The 25498-nt window shown below is 46.3% G+C and overlaps 1 protein-coding gene across 15 annotated transcripts in view; it reads left to right on the forward strand.

Moving 5' to 3' along the window:
- The window catches only part of LOC102166310 (uncharacterized), a 671646-nt gene that overhangs the window by 65787 nt on the left and 580361 nt on the right, over nucleotides 1-25498 (forward strand). For 4 of the 15 annotated variants that reach the window (XR_014817248.1, XR_014817237.1, XR_014817235.1 and 1 more), the window contains one exon: nucleotides 22389-24784. The exons of 9 other annotated variants lie outside the window; for them this stretch is intronic. The gene's annotated coding sequence lies outside the window, so the exon portion shown is untranslated. Of the gene's footprint in view, nucleotides 1-20988; nucleotides 24785-25498 lie in introns of those variants that run through there. 2 more of the 15 variants (XR_014817238.1, XR_014817240.1) reach the window with 2 other exon arrangements.

The following is a 25498-nucleotide window of genomic DNA, read 5'->3' on the forward strand; positions in this document are numbered from 1 at the left end:
TTGTTTTAATTCATCTAATTCCTGGTATATAGTAGGTGCTCCAAAAATATTGTTTCAGATTAAAGAATTAGACCCTGAATCACATACAAAAACAATTAATTCTCAAAAATGTTAAAATGTTGGAGTCCCTTGGGGTTAAGTATTTGGTGTTGTCACTCCTGTGGCACAGGTTCAATCCCTGGCCTGGGAACTTCTGCATGCCTCAGGTGTGGCCAAAAAATATATTCAAATGTATCAGATTTTCTTGGCTTGTTACCTATCCTCAAGCAAACTAGAAATCATAAGCATTCTTTTAATTCTCAGAACTCAGTTTCATAGCTCTTTTACAAGATTTTATTAATCAGTCTTTCCATTAGGCCCATTTTTCAGTATTTCCCTTAGGCCCAAGTCTTTCATTTTTGGAGGTTTGCTATTGGTTGTTGATATATCAGCTCTTTTAGAAGCTGCCCGTCCTGCTGTTGTTACAGGTATTGAGTATTTTTTGGCTTACAGACTATTGACCAGGATGCCATGATGAGATTTTGCTAAAGTAAAGTTTATGCAATTAATGGACCATTTATTTCTGCTCAAGATTATAAAGTAATTAACTCTGTGTTCTTTTTCACATTGATAACGACTTGTTTTAAAAATCTAATTTTAGAATGGATGTGTTTAAAAATGCTTCGGAAAATAATGTAAGTGGCCAAATAGTTTTTGTTTGGGGCATGTTTTTGTTTTATAATGGATTTTTCTGGACCCAGCAGATGTATGGCAGATTTTACTTTATCAGACATAATAGTTCCAACTTTTTAACCCCTTGGAAAGGAGAATGAACTTGAAGCCTGATTCATTATTGCTGTAGTGATCCTTTGACCATGCTGGCTGAATGATTTACACTGATGTTTTGTTAGACTCAGCTGAACCAAGCCTCAATGCTGTGGGAGTTCAGTTAAAATGGTCCTGGGGTTAGGAGCTTGCATTCTCAAAGAAAATACTCTGTGGTCTGAACAAATGGGATTTATGATTTAATGTCGTCTAGACTTCTCTGCACAAATCATCTTTTCTCGTAACATCTTTGGTCCCATCTATTTTCTTCCAGAAAAATGGTTTCTCTGTGTTTGTGTGTCAGTCTCAATTTCCCTTTTTACTCTTTAGCATCTTTGGCTGGTTTTTCCATGTCCACATAATTCTTCTCTGTTTCTCATCTTCAGGGTTTTCATTTCAAATAAACCCTCTTCCCTGTTCTTCACAGCGAATGGCTTAGTGAGTTGACTCGTGAGAAGATGCTCTAGTCTACTCTGCTCTCCTGGGGATGGTCCATGGGGGGCAGGTTTTAAAACTGATTATATTTCTTAAGGGAAATTTGCATTTACAGTGTTTTGTTCTCACCTTCTTTGGCCAGTCTAAACATGGACCCTTTAAATAGACGTAAGCATTTTTTGAAAAATTTTTTTGTAATTTTTTGAAAACTTTTATTGAAGGATAGTTGATTTACGGTGTTGTATTTCTGCTGTACAACAAAATGATTCAGCTATAAGTATATACTTTTATAGATACTTTTTCATATGCTTTCCCATCGTGGTTTATCACAGGATATTGACTGTAATTGCCTGTGCTGCACAGTAGGACCTTGCTGTTTATCCATCCTGTAGATAGCAGTTCGCATCTGCTGACCCCAAGCATAGACTCTTAAATATTGAGTGTGGCACAAGGAAAAGAGGTGTTGTTTTGTATGTTTAGCCCCATGAATGTCTGCATATTGACAAGTCCATTCAGTAACTCATTGGATACACTTTAGGGTTTTTTTTTTTTTTTTTAATTTTACATGCAGTCATCGGCCATGTACTATTACATGTTGGAAGTAGAAAAGCAGAATAAAATAATCCCTGTTCTGGGAACTATATCCAGCCTCTTGGGATAGTCCATGATAGAAGATAATATAAGAAAAGGAATGTGCGTGTGTGTGTGTGTGCATGACTGGGTCACTTTGCTGTACAGCAGAAATTGGCACAATATTGTTAGTCAACGAGGCTTCAATAAAAAGCATATTGAAGAAATCCCTGCTCTTAAGGACTAACCATCCAATGGAAAAGGCAGCTCAGTTCAGCTTGCGGGACAAGTCTCAGAAAGTGTTACAAAAAGAAGATGCCCTGGTGGAACTTGAAAGACAGGTGTCATTAAGAAAATAAAGACTTGGATGTGAAAGAGCATATAGCAGACAGGGAACAGCATGAGGTCGGAGAGGGAACCTTAAAACATTGTGACACACCCATGAATTACATGGCTCTCAACACTGTTGAGTGACCAGAGTGAAATAAAGTGATAATAAATGATGCTGAAGAAGGAGGCAGGAGCCAGGTCAGGGGGACCTTGGGGGTCACGGTGAGGATGCTTGGGGTGAGTGCAACGTGAGTTGTAGAATTAGAGTGAAAGGCGAGATTTGTTCCTGAACCAGAGAGCTTGCTTCTTCTTTCTCTGCCTTGTGAGGGTGCAATAAGAAGGTAGCTGTTGGCGAGCAGGAAAGAGGGCCCTCCCAGGAACTGAATTGGCTGGCCCCCAAATCGTGGACTTCCCAGCTTCCATTTGTGACAAATGTCTGTTGCCAAAGGCACCCAGTGGATGGCATTTTACTGCAGCGGCCCGTGCTGGCTGGGACCGTCCTTCTCTTCTTTCGGTGACACCGCATCCCAGGCAGGCAGGCTGGACCCTCTGAAATCGTCTTCAGTTCCTCCTGTTTCTGCCCCCACCACCCACGACTTGATTCTCTTGGTTCTTTTTTCTGGTTTCCTGCCTTGTTCAGCATCATGGTGCCTGGCCATTCATTGTCTGGACTATTTCAGTGCATTCGAAATTGGTTCAATTTTTGTCTCTGAGCTTCTGAAGGACTTAGTGGAAGAGGAGCTCAAGGCACCGTGAAGCATCTCGTTCCACAGTCTTGGGTGGCTTTCCATTGCCTGCAGAATAACATTCAAGTCAGCCCAGAATTTAGAACCCCCCTCCCCGCCCCCCCCCCCCCCGGATGTGGCCTCAACCACCTCTTCTCTGTCTTCTCCTAAAACACTCAGCCACGTGCATTTTATTGCAGCCACATGGGTTCACTACGCAGGTTTTAAAGCTTCTGGATTTTCCTGTCCCTTCACTCAGCTGGGAAAGTTCTTGCCTTTCCATCTTGTGTGAAATCCTGCTCCCTCTTCAACACCCTCTGGCAGGACTGCCTCCTCCAGGCCGCCTCCAGGATCTATCTCTCCCACTAAGGGCTCAGGCTTCAAACACTCCCAGAGTCCTTTGTTTCGGCCTTTGTCATGCTGTTTAATTTTTAACCTCATGTCCCTCCCTTTAGACTGGCAGGTTTGTGAGGACTAGTTGCGACAGCGCTCTGTATATTGGAGCTGCTGAATAAATGTTTATTAAAGTTAACACTGGGAGATGTAATCAACAGAGACCTGTGAGCAAGCCTGACACTTAGGGCAGTGGGGCATCGAAATAAAAAGTGTGTTGAGGAGTTCCGTTGTGGCTCCGTGGGTGAAGAACCCAAGTAGTATCCCTGAGGAGGCGGGTTCGATCCCTGGCCTCGCTCAGTGGGTTAAAGATCCCGAGTTGCTGTGAGATGTGGTGTTGGCCTCAAACATGGTTCAGATCCCAAGCTGCTGTGGTTGTGCCTGTGGCTGGCAGCTGCAGCTCTGATTTGAGCCCTAGCCCAGGAACTTTCATATGCTGCAGGTGTGGCCCTAAAAAGCAAATAATAAATAAGTAAAAATGAACAAAACAGTGTATTGAAAAGAAAGCAATTTCCTCTTTGTCTTTTGCCCCAAGCCAACCTTCCTTGGGATAGAATTGATGTTTTCTTTCTTTTAAAAAATTTAAAAAAATCCTTTTATTTATTTAAAATTTTTAAATTTCTGTTTTTCTTCTTTTTTTAGTTTAATTTCTTTCCTGAGAATTTTTTTCCTGTCCTTTCTTTTTCCAAACCCCCCTGTTGAGGGCTGACTTTCACTAGATCACAGTGAAGAGCTGCTCTGCTTTGTAAGAGACCCCGACCCCGAAGCAGGTTGTCTGCGAATGGTTTAGCACCAGGTTCCCCAAGAACCTGGTGCGTGGGGGCGTGAGGGAAGCCATGCATTCCGGCTGCTCCCCGTGTCCCAGGATGAAGGGCGGTCTGCAGTGGCCGTGGTCTTGGTGCTTGATGTTTTCTTACTTCGGTATATATTCGAGTTGGCAAAAACTGTGTTATTCACGCACAACTTGTCCTTCTCGTTCTGTAGATGTGTACGGTAATCAGAAACACAGACTTTTCTGTTCTTCTTGCACATATCTGTTGTTTTTGCGTTATTTTGCAGTTCTTGGTTTAAGACATCTGTTGCATGAAAAGAATTTGTCTGGTCTTTGTTCCCAGTTCCTGGCAGGAAGCCTCTAACCCCCTTGGAATTTCCTAAGTGATGGAAGAGTTTTTGTTATTCACGAGCCCCCTGGATCCCACCTGAGTTTATGCTAAGGAGGTCCCTCTCAGGCATGCCCTAGATGGCTTCAGGATGGAGGTGGTCACCAGAGACCAGCCACCCACTTAGAGAGTTGGCACTCGGAGCCATCCTGACATCTGGGGCGGGCAGTGAGGCTGGAGATTAAGTTCAGTCGCATGGTCAGCACTTTCATTGATCAGGCCTAGAGGGGAAACCCTGGGCACAGAGCTTAGTGGGGCTTCTGAGCTGGAGGCCACAGTGATGTGCTGAGAGGGTGATGCAGCCCAATTTGATAGTCAGAAGGTCCAGAAGCTCTGCCCTCTGGTGCCTCCTAGATCTGGCTCTCTGCGTCTCTTCGTGTGGCGGGTCCTCTTCTCCTGAATTTCCCTGAGGTTTGTGAGTCCCTCTAGTGAATTATCGAACCTGCGAGGGTCATGGGAACCCCCACATTTGTTGCTAGTCGATTGGATGTACGAGCGGCCTGGGACCCTAAACGTGTGGCTGGCATCTGAAGCGGGGTCAGTCTTGTGGAGGACTAAGCCCTTGATTTGTGGGGTGGCTAGTAGAAATTAACTGCAATGTGCCAGTTGGGGTGGAAACAAAATCATGAAAACCATGTTGGTAAGAGTTGAGTCATGTTCCGTGAAAATTCCTTGGTGTGAACCCAAACAAAGTAAGATCAGCTCTGCTTCAAAAAAGCCTTCATCAGATAAGAGGGTCTGCCAACAATCTGATGTTCAAAGCATCCGTCTGTGGACGTGCTGTGCTTTGCCGTGGGGTTCAGGAAATTGCAGTAGTGGCAGGCAAGAGTGCTGGAACCTTCCACTTACATTTCTGTTTTTTTAACCTTAAATGTCCTTCCCTCTCCTGCAGATACACAGCCTGCCACGCTGCTGCACAAGAGGAAGTCCAGTCACAGTGGGAGACCACTGTCCCTGCCTTTTGCCGGGGAGGGGGGGGGAACGGGGGACTCAGAGACCCCACAGTCCTGCCTGGACTCCCCCTATCTGTAAACTTGAGGACATGTGACTTCTCTCTTCCTCATTTCTGTTCAGACACTACAGTTTGTCACTTGTCATCACTATTGGCTTTTTAAAAATCTCCTTTCGGTCAAGTTTGAGGGTGTCTGACTTTCCACTGCCTCTTAGGACATTGTGCTTCTTTCTCATTCTCCTTGCACTTCGTCAGCCTGCTTTTTGTTGCAGCTCTGCTTATTTTATAGCCCTCGTGCACCGGCCTGACCTTCAGATGCCCTTACTTCCCACACTGCAAGGGCACCATGCCACTGCCAGGCATGTAACCATTCTCTTTCTTAGCTTACTTCCCTAGCAAGTCCCCCCTCACCCCCGGCTTTTTTGTTTTGTTTTGTTTTTGAGATGTCAAAAGCAAACTTCTGAGAAATGTCAGTCCAATCAGCCAACTTAATTTGCTTTTTCCCTCAGGGTCCTTAACCCAATGTCCTTTCTTTTATTCTTATTGTATTACGTAAGGAGAGAAAATTCAGTTAGCTCTATTTCTTTAACCTAATACCTGGCTCATCAGTTAATATTATTGAGTTTCTGCTTTGGAAATGTTAAATTGTCAAATCTCTGTGCCCAGAGACATGGTCCCGCTCCCCACAAATACCAGATACGCTTGGAAGATCCTTTTTCTTTTTAGAAGCCAATTCGTTTTTTTTTCCTTTCCGTTCAAGTACCTTTCTCTGGCAAATAAGTTCACAGCAAAGGGTCATATTTCATAGGAAGGGACTCTGCTCTTTCTTTTTTTTTTTTTTTTTTTACCTATTTTATTTATTTTTTATTTATTATTATTATTATTATTTTTTTTATTTTCCCACTGTACAGCAAGGGGGTCAGGTTATCCTTACATGTATACATTGCAATTACAATTTTTCCCCCACCCTTTCTTCTGTTGCAACATGAGTATCTAGACATAGTTCTCAATGCTATTCAGCAGGATCTCCTTGTAAATCTATTCTAGGTTGTGTCTGATAAGCCCAAGCTCCCGATCCCTCCCACTCCCTCCCCCTCCCATCAGGCAGCCACAAGTCTCTTCTCCAAGTCCATGATTTTCTTTTCTGAGGAGACTTGAATGAGCTTTGGTTTGAGGGCATCATTGTGCCCTTCGTTTGTAGTTTTGTTTTTGTTTTTGTTTTTTGTCTTTTTGCCATTTCTTGGGCTGCTCCCACGGCATACGGAGGTTCCCAGGCTAGGGGTGGAATCGGAGCTGTAGCTGCCGGCCTAGGCCAGAGCCACAGCAATGCAGGGTCCGAGCCGCATCTGCAACCTACCCACAGCTCACGGCAACGCTGGATCCTTAACCCACTGAGCAAGGCCAGGGGTCGAACCTGCAACCTCATGGTTCCTAGTCGGATACGTTAACCACTGCGTCATGATGGGAACTCCTTTTGTTTGTAGTTGGCTAGATTTCTGCAGCTACCAAAGAGCACTCGTACACTGTTAGGTGACAAGACAAAGCACAGACCCTGTGATCATCACACCTGTTTCCATTGCAGTCCTGTTTTATTGTGTGCAATGAATTTGTGATATCAAAGTAATTTTTTTTTCCAATGGCCACACCTGTGGCATATGGAGGTTCCCAGGCCAGGGATTGAATCCGAGCCACAGCTGCAACCTACGTCCCACTGGGCCAGGCCGGGGATCGACCTGCTTCTCTGCAGCAACATGAACTGCTGCAGTCAGACCCTTAGTCCACTGTGCCATGGTGGGAATGCCTCGAAATAATTTTCCAAGTTCAAACTCAAAGCGCTTATCAGTTGAGTAATATGAATTTTCAAAGTTAATATTGTTGGGTGCTTCTGTCCGTGGTTCTTATCCATACTCCATATTTTTCCCCTTCTTCAGACTCCTGTGAAGAGGGGATAAAAATCACCAACAAAGACTAAAGGCCCTCTAGAGACTTGCTAGGTTGAAGACCCATAAACAACTCTGTCAAAGGAATGCTATGGAAAACACTTTTTTTTTTTTTTTTTTTAAATGGCTGAAGGGCAGCCTATGGAAATTCCCAGGCTAGGGGTTGAATCAGAGCTGCAGCTGCCAACCTACACCACAGCCACAACCATAGCCATGCCAGATCTGAGTTGCATCCGCAACCTATGCTGCAGTTCACAGCAACACTGGATCCTTAACCCACTGAGCAAGGCCAGGGGTCGAACCCACATCCTCATGGATAGTAGTCAGAATCTTCTTTTTTTTTTTTGCTATTTCTTGGGCCGCTCCTGCAGCATATGGAGGTTCCCAGGCTAGGGGTCCAATTGGAGCTGTAGTCTCCGGCCTACCCCAGAGCCACAGCAACGCGAGATCCGAGCCGCGTCTGCAACCTACACCACAGCTCACGGCAACGCCGGATCGTTAACCCACTGAGCAAGGGCAGGGACCGAACCCTCAACCTCATGGTTCCTAGTCGGATTCGCTAACCACTGCGCCACGACGGGAACTCCAGTAGTCAGAATCTTAACCCGCTGAACCACACTGGGAATGCTCAGCACTTTTTAATAAAAATCTTTTTTTCCGGACTATAAAAGGAATACATGCCATCATGGAAAATTTAGAACTATAGCGAATCCCACACCACTCTGCCTTTTGTGATTATATTTGGGCATTTCGTACTATGCTTCCTTCTGGTCCTCTTGTGTGGCTTTCCTTACTCTGCACAGCGATGGATAATTTTTTTCCCAATAGAGTTGAGATGGTATTTGTTGTTACGTTTTAGTTGATTTTTGCTTTAAATTCACTTCGTTCTCAGCAGACATGAAGAAGATCAAGACACATGTACCTAAATAATCTCTATCCTTTACATAAAATACCTGCATTGAAAGAGAGGGAACTGTATGTAGTTTGTTGCTTGCTTTGCTATCTCTCAGTGGTCTTTTTATGTTTGCTTTCTGCATCTGATACTCTTTTCCACGATCAGCTCTAATCCAAAGATTATCTAATGAGAATAAAATCTTCGAAAATAAAGACCATTTCTGCTTTTGCTGTAACTATGTCAAAACTGATCAAACTTACTACCATCAGTCTGAATCCTCCATTTGGGATTTTTCTTGTATCTGAAGACACTTGCTCTAAACATTACTTTCTGTATGTCTAAGTCATATTTAGACATTTATTAAAATTCCTAGTGGGACTTCCCGCTGTGGTACAGTGGGTTAAGAATCTGACTGCAGCAGGAGTTCCTGTCGTGGCGCAGTGGTTAGCGAATCCGACTAGGAACCATGAGGTTGCGGGTTCGGTCCCTGCCCTTGCTCAGTGGGTTAACGATCCGGCGTTGCCTTGAGCTGTGGGTAAGTTGCAGACGCGGCTTGGATCCCGCGTTGCTGTGGCTCTGGCGTAGGCTGGTGGCTACAGCTCTGATTCGACCCCTAGCCTGGGTACCTCCATATGCTGCAGGAGCGGCCCAAAGAAATAGCAAAAAAGACAAAAAAAAAAAAAAAAAAAAAAAAAAAGAATCTGACTGCAGCAGGTCAGCTTACTGAGGGGGGATGGGTGTGATCACCAGCCTGGCACAGTGGGTTAAAGACCCGGCATTGCTACAGCTGCAGTGAAGGGTGAAGCTGTGGCTCAGATTCAGTCCCTGGCCTGGGAAATCCCATATGCCTCAGTTGTGGCCATAAAAAAAAAAAAAAATCCTATGGATCAGTATCAAATGCTTGGCATATATAATGTGTGATATGCCGTTCACGTGCTATTTCCTAAGTCGAAAGGAAGGGGACCAGAATCTTCCGTTGCTGGCCCAAGTATGCTTACTCCTCATCAGGGCCAGAGAGAGGGAATATTGTAAAATAAAGGGTCTTGCCTGCCGCTATTTTGGATCGTGTTCGTTACTCTACATTCTGAATCCTTACATCTTGATAAAACACGTATCCATCCTTTGTCTGCTCCGTTCTGTCAGGGCTCTCTCCTGATAGATGCATTGTATTGAATGCATGGTGATAAGAAATAGACTTATTTTCCTTGCTCAACACACAACCTGCAGGAAGACTGCCCAGGGCTGGTGCAGCTGTTCTAGGAAATCGCCAGGGCTCCGCAGAGCAATCTGGGGAGGTGTCTGACTGGCACAGAGCCACCCTACACGAAGGGGGCTGACGTTAATAACGGTAAAAGGGAGCGTGGCTGCCTCTGGAAGGGCCCTGTTCTTTGCCCCCCTCCTGCTCTCAGCCGGTGTCCTGTCTGGCCTGGGCGCCTGCCCTGGTCTTCTCACTGGTCACTTAACCTCCAGTCTTGTGCAGCTCCGTCCACTCTGTGCACTTCAGTCCAGCCATCTTCCTGGAACACAAACGGGAGCGTGTCACTCACTCACTCAGAGAGCTTCAAGGGCTCTTTGCTGCTCTCACGATCAAGTTCAAATTCCTTAAAGTGGCCTTCAAAGGCCTTCAAAACCTGGACATGATGGCATCGTCCCTCTCTGGGTGGCACATCACTTCATGGCCACAGCCCATTTTCAATACCTTAGATTAAGGCCCCACCGTCTCTTTCAGTGATCAGCCTTTCTATGGGGTTTTTTTATTTTTTGTTTTTGTCTTTTTAGGGCTGCACTCATGGCATATGGAGGTTCCCAGCTAGGGGTCTAATTGCTGTAACTGCCAGCCTACACCACAGCCACAGCAGCGTGAGATCCGAGCCCCATCTGTGACCTACACCACAGTTCATGGAAACACTGGATCCTTAACCCACTGAGTGAGGCCAGGGATTGAACCCGTGTCCTCATGGCAGCTAGTCGGATTTGTTTCCTCTGCGCCATGACTGGAACTCCAACTATAGGTTTTTAAAGAGAGCATAATCCCTGGTATTTCCTGTAAATTCTCATGTTTAAGCCCAAGCCAACTCTCTGGCCAAATGCAAACTCTCTGTGGCTGAAATCTAGCTTGTTTTCTGCCGGTTTGCCATCTTCTTGAGTCATTCCTTGGCCTTCAAAGGTTCTTTCTTCTTCTTCTTACTGATTTCATTTCATTGCAACCCTGGTTTGTTTGTTTTTTCTTTGTCTAACTTCTCATTGTGCAGGTCATGCTTGATGGGCTATTTCCTCCTGGGACCCTGCTCTGCCTTCCCAGACCTGGGTTGGCTTCCTCCCTGTGTACCCCAGCCCTGGCCTGCTCTCCGGGCTGCAGCCCAGGACCGGGTTCCCACTGGAATGGGAAGCTCAGGGGAGTGGGGTCCTTTCTGTGTCGATCCTTTGTTCATGGATTCACCAGGTGTTTAATGGGCACCTCCCATGTCCCGGTGCTATCTTAGGCATCACTTGGGGCATGACAAGGTGTTGAAGAATCTGAACAATAGTCTGGCCTAGGAGTTCCTTGATGGCCCAGGGGTTAAGGATCTGGCACTGTCACCGCTCTGGCTTGGGTTACTGCTGTGCTGTGGCGTGGGTTTGATCCCTGGCCTGGGAATTTCTGCATGCTGTGGGTGCGACCAAAAAAAAAAAAAAAAAAGTATGGCCTAACCTTGCACTTGGACAGATTAGGAGACAGTGGCTCTTTGTTCAGAGCAGGCCTGCAGCCTTCTCCCCCACTTGCCTTCATCTCGGGAGGCTTTGCCGTGCCTCCTGCCTCAGCCTCTGGAAGGGAGGATCGGCCTAAGGGTGCCCTCTGTTTACTTGCCAGATTCCCTCTCCCTCGGGCTCCCCATCTCCTTCCTTCTACTCCAAAGAGAAAAGTGTTGTGGTTTTGGAGGAAGATCCAGGGCTGAGTTTTTCCGAACTTGGCGAGAGCTCCTGGCAGGGCTCTTCCTGGGCTGCGTGGTTTCGTTCCATGAGCCGCTGGGGGACAGCCACAGCTGGAGAACCAGCCGCCTCTCTGCAGGGCTGGAAAAAGGCCACATGAGTCCCCCTGCTTCGTGTCCCAGAATGGGTGCTGGCAGCAGAACTCTCCTGGGCCCCAGCTTCGTGGTAACCAGGTGGCCTCCACTCCAGTGGGCACTAGGCTCTGGCCGTTCTGCAGCCTCTTTCCACAGCCACTGCATTGTTCCCCAGCTTCCAGGGCTGGTCTGCCTGCTCTATCCCTTCTCTCCCCTGTGCCCAGCATGGTCTGCGGTATTTCCTAGAGACCTGCTGAGCTGCCCCGCTGATGGGACCATGCACGCTCTGAGTCCGAGTCCACTGCTCAAGGTACACGGCTGATCCCACGTGGCGGGTGGAATGCAGAATTTAAATCCGGTCTGTCTGACGTCACTGCGTTACAGAAATCGCACAGGCCAAGCTGAATTTGAAAATGAAGTTGACCAAAAAAAAAAAAAAAAAACCTCCGAAAATGAAGTTGACACAAGAAGTGTTTCATGTAGTTTTACTACAGACGGTTGAAGAAAGCTCAGGGCCCGTGGTGGGGGGATGATGGGGATGCTCCTGTCCCATCCATGCCCTGGGACTCTGTAGAATAGGAAACAGGGAGAACCCAGCTAGTGTGCACGACGATGCAGGCTTGATCCCTGGCCTCGCTCAGTGGGTTAAGGATACAGTGATGCTGTGGCTCTGGTGTAGGTTGCTGATGTGGCTTGGATCTGGCATGGCTGTGGCTCTGGTGTAGGCTGGCAGCTGCAGCTCTGTCAACCCCTAGCCTGGGAACTTCCATATGCTGCAGGTGCAGCCCTAAAAAAAAAAAAAAAATGGAATAGAAAAGCAGGCAGTGGGGTTTGCCTGACTGCTCCTGTTGCAGCCCATGTTTTGAATGGTACTCTTTTCACAAGGTCAAGAGAAGGACCAGATGCTGGAGCAAACAGGGGTCAGTCACCTCTGCAGACGCTGCCTGATAATCTTGCATTAGGGTCATTTACCCAATCTGCTTTGTGGTCAACCGCAAGTGCCCTTGCTTCATGATTGCAGGTTTTACATGCACAGAATGTATCCAATCTGCGGAAGTACACGTGTTAGGCAAGAGGGCCAGGGCAGCTCGTTTCAGCCCAAAGCTGGACCGATAGAGGAACTCATAAGAGGTTCCCCCCAAGCACCAGTTGAAACAAGAAATAAAATAACGAAAAAATTCCTTCAAACCCTCAAAAGCAAACAAACAAGGAATGTACGCTTGTCTTGGTCTTGTTTTCATCAAAGATTTGGGTGAAGATAAAATGCCGATAGTACCATGACCGTCTTCTGTAGGATTTACTGCCTAAATATCTTCATCAAATTCGGTGCACTCACCACTTCTAGGTAGTGCTGGAACTCTCCACCCCATTTCTGAAAACCTGTTTCTGGACATGAACTTTTTCAAAAGGTCCCTACACCTGCGGATGACTTTAATTGCAACTTGGAAGCCTGATATGCTTTATTCCAGGCACACATTTCCCCCCTCCCCTAAAGGCCTGTAACCAGCCACCCCACTTTCTCTTGTGTGGTGCATTGAGAAAAGGAAGGCATTAATCAGAAGGCATTTTTTAAAAAATGGGACTCATATTGCCAATCTTTCCCCATTTGCATTGTGAAAGGATGACCCCAGTATTTCTGTGAAGCCAAATCTTGTTTATTTCCCCACTTCGAGTACAAGTTTCCTTAGAAAAGCAGATAGGTATGTTTATGTTCTGCCTGGCAGTGACCGGAAAAGGAGGAATTCACACAAGATCAGGCACCCTGTGGTCCTTGCTTCTCTTTGAGGCTGTTTTCTCCTGTGACAGGATATAGGAAAGATGTTAACTTGATGTTTAAAAGGATAACATTTGTTTATTTTTTATGTTTGTGCTAGGTATCAAGCATTTTGATACATTGTTATATAAACTACAGTTGCAATTATTTAGTATTAGAATCTCATTTGACAGGTGAAACTTAGGCTCTAAGATGAAACCCTACTAAGTGACATGTTTAGGGTCTAAATCCAGATGATTCTGAATCCAGAGTCCATGTTCTTCCCCTGCTAAAGGGATACATTTCAATGTTATTCACCAAGACTCTGACCAGGCTGTTGGTTTTTGGTTTTTTTTGTTTGTTTGTTTGTTTTTTGTCTTTTTAGGGTCACACCCGCACGATAAGGAGGTTCCCAGGCTAGGAGTTGAATCAGCTCTGGCTTACACCACAGCAACACAGGATCTGAGCCACAGCTGAGACCTACACCACAGCTCATGGCAACGCTGGATCCCTAACCCACTGAGCAAGGCCAGGGATCGAACACAAGTCCTCATGGATCCTAGTTGGGCTTGTTAACCACTGAGCCGGGATGGGAACTCCTGTCGGTTCTTGGTATTATAACATAATCATAATTGTATTGCATCATAATGAAATCAGACACTGTGTAGCAGTCCAAAGAAGATGTAGGTAGAGAAAGGATGAGAAATCCACACTTATCTTCTCTGAGGTCTGAGCAAATCCTTGGAACAGCAGGCAGTCTGGGATGTACGAGCCCCTGTGTCCAAAAGGACAACAACTGGCAGAAGGTTCTTGCAGAGATTCCAGTAGCCAGAGACGCAAGGAGCCATGAACATATCCTCAGTCTGGATTGCTGATGGGCGTGCAGCCAGCCCCGTCTAACAGCTGAGCCCACTGAGTCACATCTGGGAACAGTTCAGGAAACACCGCAATGAAGAACTCACAGAGATCAGGAGTTCCCGTCGCGGCACAGTGGTTAATGAATATGACTGGGAACCACGAGGTTGCGGGTCTGATCCCTGGCCTCGCTCAGTGGGTTAAGGATCCAGTGTTGCCGTGAGCTGTGGTGTAGGTCACAGACGCGGCTCAGATCCTGCATTGCTGTGGCTCTGGTGTAGGCCAGCGGCCACAGCTCCGATTCAACCCCTAGCCTGGGAATCTCCATATGCCACGGGAGCGGCCCAAGAAATGGCAAAAAGACAAAAAAAAAAGAACTCACAGAGATCATTTTTTTTTTTTTAAACCTTAAAGGGATTTCAATAGGAATTCTAATAGCCTTCCACTGTAGTCTGGTTCTGCAGAGCTAAGGCTTGCAAATAGTGGGCCCCCAAGGTGAAGCTCCCACCCCTTTTTTTGGTCAACGAACAGGAGCCAGTTTCCTATCTTAGTCTTTAACTTAATCCTTGGTTTAGAAAGCTAGTTCCCCGCTGCTACTCCTCTCTCTTCTCTGTCCCTAAGATGAAGATCAAAGGCACAGTTCAGGTCATGTATCCTTGCCCAGTGAGCTCTGTTCTGATGAGAGGGGAACATCCATTAGTTTCTACCAAGACGCGATGGCTCATTAATTGTCTTACCCGAGGACTCATGTCACCTTGGATACTTCATATTAATTCAGGCTTTTAAATTGTGTTCACCTCATCTCTTCAGGTCAGCAGTCTCTCCAGTTTAACTCTTTATCTCGGTCATAAGACGCCACTGACATTCAGCGTTAAATTGAAGGAGGAGGAGGAGAGAGCCTGATGCAGGCATTCTGAATTCCTTGTAGGGCTCTGCCCAAGTTCTGTGCTATAGATGCTCTGTAAAGCCCATGAAAGGGATGAAGGAGGAAAGGAGTGAAAGTTGGGGGACTGAGCTTTGAGGCTTCTTAGCCACTAGCTGTGTGGCCCTGGATGAGGCACTGGATCTCTCCAACCTCCATCTCCTTGCCTGTAAGTAAGTGAGGGACCCAGGTGTTCCCGCGTCTAACTGCATTGCAGTGGTTGGGTTAGATCGTCTCATCTGCTTGCTTCTGACATACGCCCGATATAGCTGTACTTTCATCGACATGGGGCTTGCAAATCTTTCCTAAGTCAGCTGCAGCCTCCTGGGGAAGCTTAGTGTGCATTTCCCAGTCACTTCATATATTATCGTTGGACTAGGACCCATAATGTTTGATGAGAGAAAGTAAAAAGACCTTCCAGGTACAGTAAGAAGGGAACTTAGCCTTTCTGAGAGGTGTTTACCAAAGCTTCACATTTTTGGGGAAAAGAAAAAAACTCCTGAAAGTCAGTTGGCTTTCCATTCCTTCCTGCGGACTGTGCATCTACCTGTCACTGTATTGAAAGATCTGGTTCACGCTTATGTTTCCTCCACTGTCGGCAGGGGACTTGCGCTTGCTGAGTGGGTTTTTCTCAGATATTTGTGTATCCCCAGTGCCTTGAATAGTGGGATACAAAACCTCGCCAGACTCACAGACATGGTGAACAGACTTCGGGTTGCCGGGCGGGGGGGTGGACCCGGAGTTTTGGGTCAGTAGATGCAAAGTGTTACATTTAGAGTGGATAAGCAATGAGGTCCTACTGTACAGCACAGGGACCTCTGTCCAATCCCTTGGGATGGAATATGATGGAAGATAATATGAGAAAAAAAATATGTATGGCTGGGTTGCTGTGGTGTATAGGAGAAGCTGACACAACATTGTAAATCCACAATACTTCAATTAAGAAATTGCTTCAGGAGTTCCCGTCATGGCGCAGTGGTTAACGAATCCGACTAGGAACCATGAGGTTGCGGGTTCGGTCCCTGCCCTTGCTCAGTGGGTTAACGATTCGGCGTTGCCATGAGCTGTGGTGTAGGTTGCAGACGCGGCTCGGATCCCGCGTTGCTGTGGCTCTGGTGTAGGCCGGTGGCTACAGCTCCGATTGGACCCCTAGCCTGGGAACCTCCATATGCCGCAGGAGCGGCCCAAGAAATAGCAACAACAACAACAACAACAAAACAACAACAAAAAAGACAAAAGACAAAAAAAAAAAAAAAAAAAAAAAAAAAAGAAATTGCTTCAGTGGGGACCAGGTGGCCCAAAAGATAATTTGAATTTCATCCCTAGAGAGAAGCTACACCGGGTAAATCTCTAGGAGGGATTTTCCACGGTGCATTTTTCTTACTCTACTTGGAAAAGAAATAATGATTTTTTTTTTAATCAAAGGAGTGAGAGACATTGCATAATTTCATTTAGGAAAGAGTCTGAAGCAATTTTGTCTGTAGCAATGACTGCAAACATGCAGCTAATCAAGAAAAATTGAAAACAGGAAAAGAAACAACAGTACTGAGTGTAAAAGCCAGGAATTGTGTGAATCAGGATTATTAATTTAATTTCTTTAATGTCTGGGATATGACTAAATCAAGTATTGTCTTGAATTCTGTGAAGGGAGGAAGTGTATATGCAAATTTAGTATTTTTTTCTGTATTTGACTTAGTTATAACTTTTTAACAGGTTTACTTGGTGGATATAGATTCAAATTCTTGTTCTTATATGGATGAAAAATTTGTATCTGACTTGTATCATTTTAAAAAGTCATTCATCCCAAACAGCTAGTAGTTGTGTAAAAGCTATTGATAAAGGGTTTAGGAGGCTCTTTTCTTTCTCTTGTCAAGCACTTTTCTTTTAACTTGGAGGTTGGATGAGTAGAGAGAAAACCTCATCACTCATTTCATAAAAATATTGGTTAAGAGGCTCTAGAAACAGAAAGTCTAAATATCTTAAACAGGCTTGAAGGTTATTGCGTTTTTTTTTTTTTTTTTTTTTTTTTTGGTCTTTCTGCCTTTTCTGGGGCCGCTTCCGCAGCACATGGAGGTTCCCAGGCTAGGGGTCGAATCAGAGCTACAGCCCTCTGCCAGTACCACGGCCATAGCAACACAGGATCTGAGACTCTTCTGCGACCTACACCACAGCTCACGGCAACACCAGATCGTTAACCCACTGAGCAAAGCCAGGGATCAAACCCACGTCGTGTCCTCAGGCATCCCAGTCTGTTTCATTACCGCTGAGCCACCATGGGAATGCCTAAACTAATTATTTCTTTCAAAATGTTTTCAAAAGATTCTTCCTCCCTGGAGCAAATACTGCCAAGGCCACCATCTTTCTCTCTCTCTCTGTGCGTCTACTTTAGGGACACTGGCTCAATGGGCAGCTGCCAGCCCCTGTATCTGATTTCAGTATTTGAGGGCTTTCTCTGGCCGCCTGACTCAATTCCATCAGGTGGCTGAAAGCACCAAAAAGTTCACGTCCCTTGGGGAGCAGCCCGAAGTTGGTAGTTGGTGTGGAAATCCCTCGTTCCCTCTCCACTGGGAGGGGGGTGCAGTGGTGCCCAGGTCCCCCAGAGGGTGTTTCCCCAGTGGGCTAAGCTGCCTGGTAACTCCCTCTGTATTTGCTCCAACTACCCCTCGCTTCCTCCCTCCCCCACTGTCTCCTGGACCAGACGTCCCAAATAACTATTTGTAGTGAATTTTTATTCTGGATCAGCTTCTGAGAGAACCGGAATGAAGACACTTCAATAACATAAATGCATGAGGTGGAAAAGTGCTACTGAAACATACATATCATCTGGACGGTGTAACACTTAAGTGACTCGAGGTATGCGCGAATTCATTAAAATTCATGATTAAAAACGCCAGTTCCCCGGGTCCTGGAACACACAGTGAGTAACCGTTGTGATGGTGTGTCAGGGTGAGGAACGTTCTGGAGTTGGTGAACTGCCGAAGTGGGGCGCCTTCCCCGGGGGGCCCAGAGGGGCCGAGGTCGCTCCTGGGGTCCTGGAAGAGCCTGGACGGTCGCTGAGATTGTAGGTCAGTCACTGAGGTCTCCTCTCCTCCCGCTCTTCTGTCTCCGGCTTCCTCTCCCTCTTCTCCGTGTGGAGGTGACCTCCTTCCTTGTGTGTTCTCTTAGTTCAGAGCAGCCACCTGTACCGCCTGTGACCTCTACTGAGAGTACAAACCGCTTAACAACGGGGACTTCTCTCTGTCTCCTCCCTCCCTCGGGGCATAGGCGCCACTGAGAAAGTGCTCACCAGCTATTGACGAAAAGAAAATTATGGGAGTTCCTGTCGTGGCACAGTGGGAACGAATCTGACTAGAACCATGAGGTTGCAGGTTCGATCGCTGCCTTGCTCGGTGGGTTAAGGATCCGGCGTTGCCGTGAGCTGTGGTGTAGGTCGCAGACGCGGCTCAGATCCCGCGTTGCTGTGGCTCTGGCGTAGGCCGGCAGCTACAGCTCCGATTCGACCCCTAGCCTGGGAACCTCCGTATGCCGCGGGAGCGGCCCAAGAAAAGGCAAAAAGACTAAAAAAAAAAAATAAATAAATAAAATAAAGTAATTTAGCAAAGAGAAAGGATGCTCATTCTGATTCTCTCTCTCTCTTTGCAAACTCTTAAATGTGGGATTGTTTTAATTTCTTTTCAAAGGGCATGGTGGATCACTTAAGCTTACCTAACATCATTCAATGAAGAGAAAAATACACTATTGCCAAGTTTTTATCCAAAGAAGCTTTAGGATACATTACGTCCAAAAAAGACCCATTTTCTGGATGTTTCAAGCCAGAATGGTTCCCTGTTCCCTTTTAGGTCCAACTTTCTCAAATTGTTTCCTAATAGATTAGTTTTATTTTTAATAGCAGAATAGGCAAAATTCTTTAATTTTATTATCATCTGTACAGCTCAATGGAGTGTTCACGAGGTAGAAGATTTTCCTAGGGAGTTCCCGTCGTGGCACAGTGGTTAACGAATCCGACTAGGAACCATGAGGTTGTGGGTTCGGTCCCTGCCCTTGCTCCGTGGGTTAATGATCCGGCGTTGCTGTGAGCTGTGGTGTAGGTGGCAGACGTGGCTCGGATCCCGCGTTGCTGTGGCTCTGGCGTAGGCCAGTGGCTACAGCTCCGATTCGACCCCTAGCCTGGGAACCTCCATATGCCATGGGAGCAGCCCAAAGAAATAGCAAAAAGACAAAAAAAAAAAAAAAAAAAAAAAGATTTTTCTAGAAATAATTTTTGACAGTAGGAGGCCTTACATACATGATTAAGGAAAGTGGACATTTTTCAGCAAAAACCCAGACATTCTCACTTGTTTGTGTAATGTCAGACATATCCGATAGATATCTAGAAATATACGAATTATGTGTATTGCTACATTCAGATATTTGGTGGTCTTTTGATTGACACTGGATAAAATCGGGGTGTTTCTCTTACAGCGTGCTTGTTCATCATGCGAATTTTGGATGCAGTGTCATGAAATAGTCTGTGGTACGGTTTCCTGTCTATGAAGCAGAAACAGACGCACAGACATAGAGAACAGACATGTTGCCAAGGGGTTTGGGGCTGGAGGAGGAGGGGCAGAGCGGGGTCATTCGTAAATGCAAGCTGTTTTACAGGGAGGGATGAAGTGCGAGGCCCTACAGTAGAGCGCAGGGCACTATGTCCAATATCCCATGATAAACCACAACGGAAAAGGCTATGTTAAAAAAGAACGTATATATACAGGTATAACCGAATCACTTTACTGTACAGCAAAAAAAATGAACAAACATGGTAAGTCAACTACACTTCAATAATAAAAAAGTGTGCAGTATGGTTTCCTTATGTTGATCGTGACAGACTGTCGTAAGAGTATTAGGGATGGCACTTCCCGGGGGTGAAAAAGGCCAATGGACACAAACCATGGGAATGAGAACATTTTATCCAGTAAGTGGTGCCCGTTCTGTCTTTAATGTTTCTCTTTACTGATGGTTGTGAACTATCCTATGGCAGCATGGCCAGGTCAAGGCCAAAGACTCACCATGAGCACTTGAATCAGAGGACAGATGAGCAGTTATTTTAGTTGGTTCTTGTCAGCATTGGGCATCCAATTTATTGCACACACGTACACACAAACCATAGATTTGTCTTTTTACCACCTAAGTTCCTTTAGAATCGCTGCGTATGTTTAGGAGCTGTTCAGCACCGTTCCTTAGGATCATCTGGGGTTGTTGATACAAACCAGAATTTCCGTGCTCCACCGAGGCATTCTGATTCTGCGATCTGGAATGGGGTTCAGGAATCTGCTTGTTTGCCGAGTTCCTCAAATAACTCATATGCCGGAACTCCCATCGTGGCTCCGCGGAAACGAATCTGACTCGCATCCACGAGGACGCAGGTTCTGTCCCTGGCCTCACTCAGTGGGTTAAGGATCCAGCATTGCTATGAGCTGTGCTGTAGGTCACAGACGCAGCTTGGATCTGGCCTTGCTGTGGCTGTGGTGCAGGCCAGCGGATACAACTCTGGTTTGACCTCTAGTCTGGGAACCTCCACATGCCGTGGGTGCGGCCCTAAAAAGACAAAAAACAAAACAAAAATAATTCATATGCAGGTGGACCTCAAGCCACACATTGAAAAACCCCATTCCAGGGGTTCCCACTGGGACACAACAGAATCAGCGGCGTCTACGCAGCGCCAGGACTCGGGTTTGATCCCTGGCCCAGCACAGCGGTGAAAGGATCCAGCGTTGCCGCAGCTGCGGCGTGGATGGCAACTGGGACTCAGCTCTTATCCCTGGCCTAGGAACTCCATATGCCCCAGAGCAGCCAAAATCAATAAATAAAATATGTGTTTTAGAACAAAGCAAGCACTGCTCCAACAACTTCTGATCAGTCTTTCCCCTTTTAAAAAAGCGATGTTTAAAAATGGGATTCTTACGAGTAGGGATGTTATATCTACCAGACCAGCCCTGGTGTGCCTCCTCCCAGCGCTGATCAGATTTTAACCGAATTCCCCTCGCGGTACCAGAGCAGAGACTCTGTGTAACTAACCACTGGTTTTAACAAGCATAACCCAGAGACGGTGTCACAAGACTCTTGAAAAATAAGCAAACAAAGCTCTCGGTGACCAGACTTATTTTGTAGTTCCTTTAATTGCTTTTCCAAATATTTTCATTTGTTGCCCCACGCCTATCTGCTGTCTTCAAGGCCTGAAGAGGATGAGGTGCGAAGTCTTTGCTGTCTTGTCCTGGAGACCCAGCGTCTGATCTTAATTGTGTGCCCTGGAGATTCATGGTGCCGAACCTGCTCCACGGAAGTGTTTTCAGATACAGCGGGTAGCAAATCCCAGCCAGAAAATGGGAGGGGCCCAGAGACAAAAGTGGGTGATTTAACCTAGAACGTTGCAGGGCTTTCTCTCCTGGGGAGAGGATTCTGCGGCCAAATCCAAGGCCACCTTTTCCTTCTGGAGCTGATAGCATCACCGCTTTTACTCAATGCCCCTCTCTCTACCCTAAAGTATATTTATAATGGATTTCTTTTAAAAATTTTATTATTACCTTTTTTTTTTGGTCTTTTATTTAATGGCCCCACCTGCAGCATGTGGACGTTTCCTGGGCCAGAGGCTGATTCGGAGCTGCAGCTGCCAGCCTGCACCACAGCCACAGCAGTGTCAATCCAAGCCTTATCTGTGAGCTGCACCACAGCTCACGGCAACACTGGCTCCTTAACCTACTATGTGAGGCCAGGGATTGAACCTGGATCCTCGCAGATACTTTTTCGGGCTCTTAGCCTGCTGAGCCCCAACAGACACTCCTATAATGAATTTCTTAGTGCAGTCGTGAATGTTTTACATATATACACAGATAAACCCTAAACCCATAAAATGTTAAAGCTAAAAGAAATTTTAGTGCTCATTTAATTGTCTCCTTGTTTTACCAAATAATAACCTGAGGCCTAAATTAATTGAATTGCCCAAGTTCATCAACCTCACACAGCTAGTCGTTCTCTTGTTCTAAAGAAATAAATAGAATAAAAAGAGGCGAAAACGATTGTTTTCCCTCCCAAAGACGACTGACTCTTTAAGCTTAGTCTCATCCCCACCTCACCGTCAGTGAATGATCAACATTATTGCAGCCGGAGTTCCCGAAGTGGTGCAGGGGAAACGAATCTGACTGGTGTCCATGAGGACACAGATTCAATCCCTGGCCTCGCTCAGTGGATGAAGGATCTGACATCGCTGTGAGCTGTGGTGTGGGTTGCAGACGCGGCCCGGATCTGGCGTGGCTGTGGCGTAGGCCAGTAGCTGCAGCTTCGATTCGACCCCTGGCCTGGGGACGTCCATGTGCCGTGGGTGCAGCCATAAAAGAAAAGACATTAGGATGGGTTTAGCAAACCTAGATCATATACATGCTCTATGATGGAATAAGCCACACTTTGAGCAATTCTGAAGGGAAGAAGCCTTTCTTAGAATGCCAAAGGTTTGTGCTGCTCTTTTGGGGGTTATGTACTAAAGCATATATGGTGGTAAAATAACGAATTGTTTCCAATTCCTAACAGAAGAGGAAGCGTTAGTTTTCAGCCATCTGAAATTCTCTCTCTTTCTCCAGGGATCCGGGAAGGATCTGTCATTATTCATTAATGGTCTCTCTCGAGGAGCGTCTGAGAACTGTGATAATCCCCTTCTCTCCAGATGAGGGCAAGTGTTCAAAGGGACTTTCAGCAGCATGCAAGAGAGACAGACGTACTTGCTTCATGTTTATGAAGCCAAAGAGAGCTGAAGTTGTTTTCCTAAGGAGTTTTTGATTAAAGGGCAATTGCAATAAGGAAACAGGATTGCTCTCTGGGACAGGGGTCAGGTAAAACCGGGTTCACATTCATTTCAGGAGTCTTTAAGAGGGAAACGTAAGCATAAAAAATACACCTTGAGAGTTCCCCTTGCGGCGCAGCAGAAGCGAATCCAACTAGTATCCATGAGTCCAAGGGTATGATCCCTGGCCTCGCTCGGTGGTTTAAGGATCCAGCTTTGCTGAGAGCTTCGGCATAGGCCAAAGATGTGGCTTGGATCCCGCAGTGCTGCGGCTTTGGTACAGGTTGGCAGCTGCAGCTCTGAGTAGACCCCTAGCTTGGGAACTTCCATGTGCCACGGGCGTGGCCCTGAAAAAACAAACCAAAACAAGAACCGTTTAGAGGACTGTGTGGAAGATGAGAAAGCCGGTCCCTCTCCCCTGCAGAGACGGTCCTCTTGCTGTGAGTGGTCGGATCGGCTGGCTTTTCCGGGACAGACGAGACCTCTTCAAGCAGTTCTCGGGAAGGCTGCTTCTCCTACCTCCCCGGCACCCGCAGGGGAGCTGAGCACAAAGCTGGGAAGAGCTGTTGTTCTTTTTTTCTTTCTCTCTTTTTAGTGCATCTGTGACCCATACCGCAGCCTGTGGCAACACCAGTTCCTTAACCCACCGAGGGAGATCAGGATTCAACCTGCATCTTCACAGAGGCAACACGAGGTCCTTGACTCGCTGAGCCACAACAGAACTCTGAAAATCTGTTTCTCCTAAAATTAGAACATTGCAGTGACAAGGACATTTCAGGAAGCCCTAAGTGGGGATGCTGCGATCATTCATTCTGACGTTGATAAGGCTCCGGTGTGTTTGTTGGTGCAACCATATGTTTTACGGCAGCTGGTCCATGAGAGTCACTCAGGTATTTTATTGTACAGAACACTGCTGTAAACTTTATGAGCCTCTGATCTTCATCTTATCTGTGTCGATGCTAAAGTAAGGAGTGCCTCCACGGAGGTAGTCAGTGTGATGGGTGGATAGGAAACTGTCAACATTCTGCAGCTACATTCCGTCCAACTCGCCGATTATATAGATGATAAGATGGAACCCCAGAGAGATAAGGAACTGATCCAGGGAACGTAGCTGCTCAGAGCCAGAACTGACCAGGAACTCAGCCTTCTGACCTGAAGCTCTTCCCTTTGCCTGCCCATTTAGATGGGATCAGTTTTCCAACAGAGATCAGTTCTTATCTTTAGCAACTATGGACGTGTCTCTTCTGGATACTATTTTCGTCTCACGCATTTCTAATAGCAAGACTGGATGTGCTCCCTAGAATAATTAGCATTCTAATTGTCTCGATAGATGGTTTGCGATTATTAAAAAAAACCTGGGTGAATTGCTTAGAGGCTTTTTCTTTCCCTGGAGCCCTGGAGATAGGTGAAAGTAGCAAAGTGCCGTGGAAAGAAGCTAGACCCAGAAACCTGGATTATTGTTCTGTCTTCACTGAGGACCCTGCCGAAGCCACGTCACCTCCTGGCCTCTCAGTTTTAACGTGCGTCGAGTAGAGATCGTGATAATGAGTGGCACCTCTCGTGAAGGGGCGGAAGGAGGATCAGCTGAGCAAAGAAGCATGAAAACCTGCTGGGCAAGTGTAATAGACTTCCTGTGGGTGGCAAAGCTAGGGAACATTCTGCATGGTCATCCGAGAGTCTGGCCATACATTGAGCCGGACTAAATGCTAAGTCTGGACAGAGGTATTCTTGTTCTTTGCTTTGGGAGTGTCTCAGGGACAGGCTGAGACTCTGGGTGACTTTCAGGGTGTGGTGGTAAACACCCTCTTTACGTTGCAGTTTGAGTCTGTCGAGACTCACCAGTGCGCATGTAAAGAGCTCATGGACATTGTGCCAAATTTTACGTCCAGGAAGGCTGGACGGAACGGACTCCTCTTCATTGCTCATGGCGTCCTCGTTTAGCAGACGAGAACGCAGTGGACCCCTGAACGCTGGGGCGTGAACATTTTCTATTAATCCCAAGGACCTGGTGCTCGTCTGCACGGCTGTTCTGTCACAGTCTGAAGGCGGAAATGATTTTAAAGACCCTCGGGAATGAATACTAATGATGCAAAGAGTGGCTATTAATTTTTTGGTCTCCTCTTGTACGTCACTCACTGCAAGGGTTTTACATGCATCTTTTAAAAAATATTGTTATTAAAGAATTGTCGATTTGCAGCGTTGTGCCAATTTCTGCTGTACTGCAAAGTGACCCAGTCACACACACACACACACACACACACACATTCCCTTTGATATATTGTCTTCCATCATGGTCTATCCCAAGAGGCTGGATAGAGTTCCCTGTGCTTACAGTAGGACGTCATTGCCGATCCACTCCAAATGGATTAGCTTGCATCTACCAACCCCACATGCCCCATCCATCCCTCTCCATTCATCCCTCTCCTTCCCTTCTCCCCTTTGGCAACAAGTCTGTTCTCTATGTCTCTGAGTCTTAGAGCATCACTTCTAATTCTCAGAATAGCCACGTGAAACATAGGTAATGTTATACATACCTCTTTTGCTTAAAAATATCCTTTAGAAAGAAAATAAAAAGCATTATTATCTGTTTGGATTTTTTGGGGTCTTTTTTTTGTCTTTTTTCAGCTGAACCCACGACATATGGAGGTTCCCAAGCTAGGGGTCTAATCAGAGCTGTAGCTGCCAGCCCACGCCAGAGTCACAGCAACACCAGATCCGAGCCGCACCTGTGACCTACAGCACAGCTCACGGCAACGCCGTATTATCTGAATGTCTTAGTTGGCGTTTGTACCATGGCAGGTGTGCTTGTGTCTCAGTTGTCTCACAGCTCTTGGGTAAGTGGTTAGACAAGCATGCTTCATTCCAACCAGCAGACAAACTAAGACAAGATGGAGTTAAATAACTTACTCA

This window comes from Sus scrofa, chromosome 10 (assembly GCF_054392235.1).
Source record: "Sus scrofa isolate SSC_HxYL_T2T_F1_AM1 chromosome 10, Sscrofa_HxYL_maternal_Yorkshire_Landrace_v2.0, whole genome shotgun sequence".
In the NCBI taxonomy this organism is placed as follows: Eukaryota; Metazoa; Chordata; class Mammalia; order Artiodactyla; family Suidae; genus Sus; species Sus scrofa.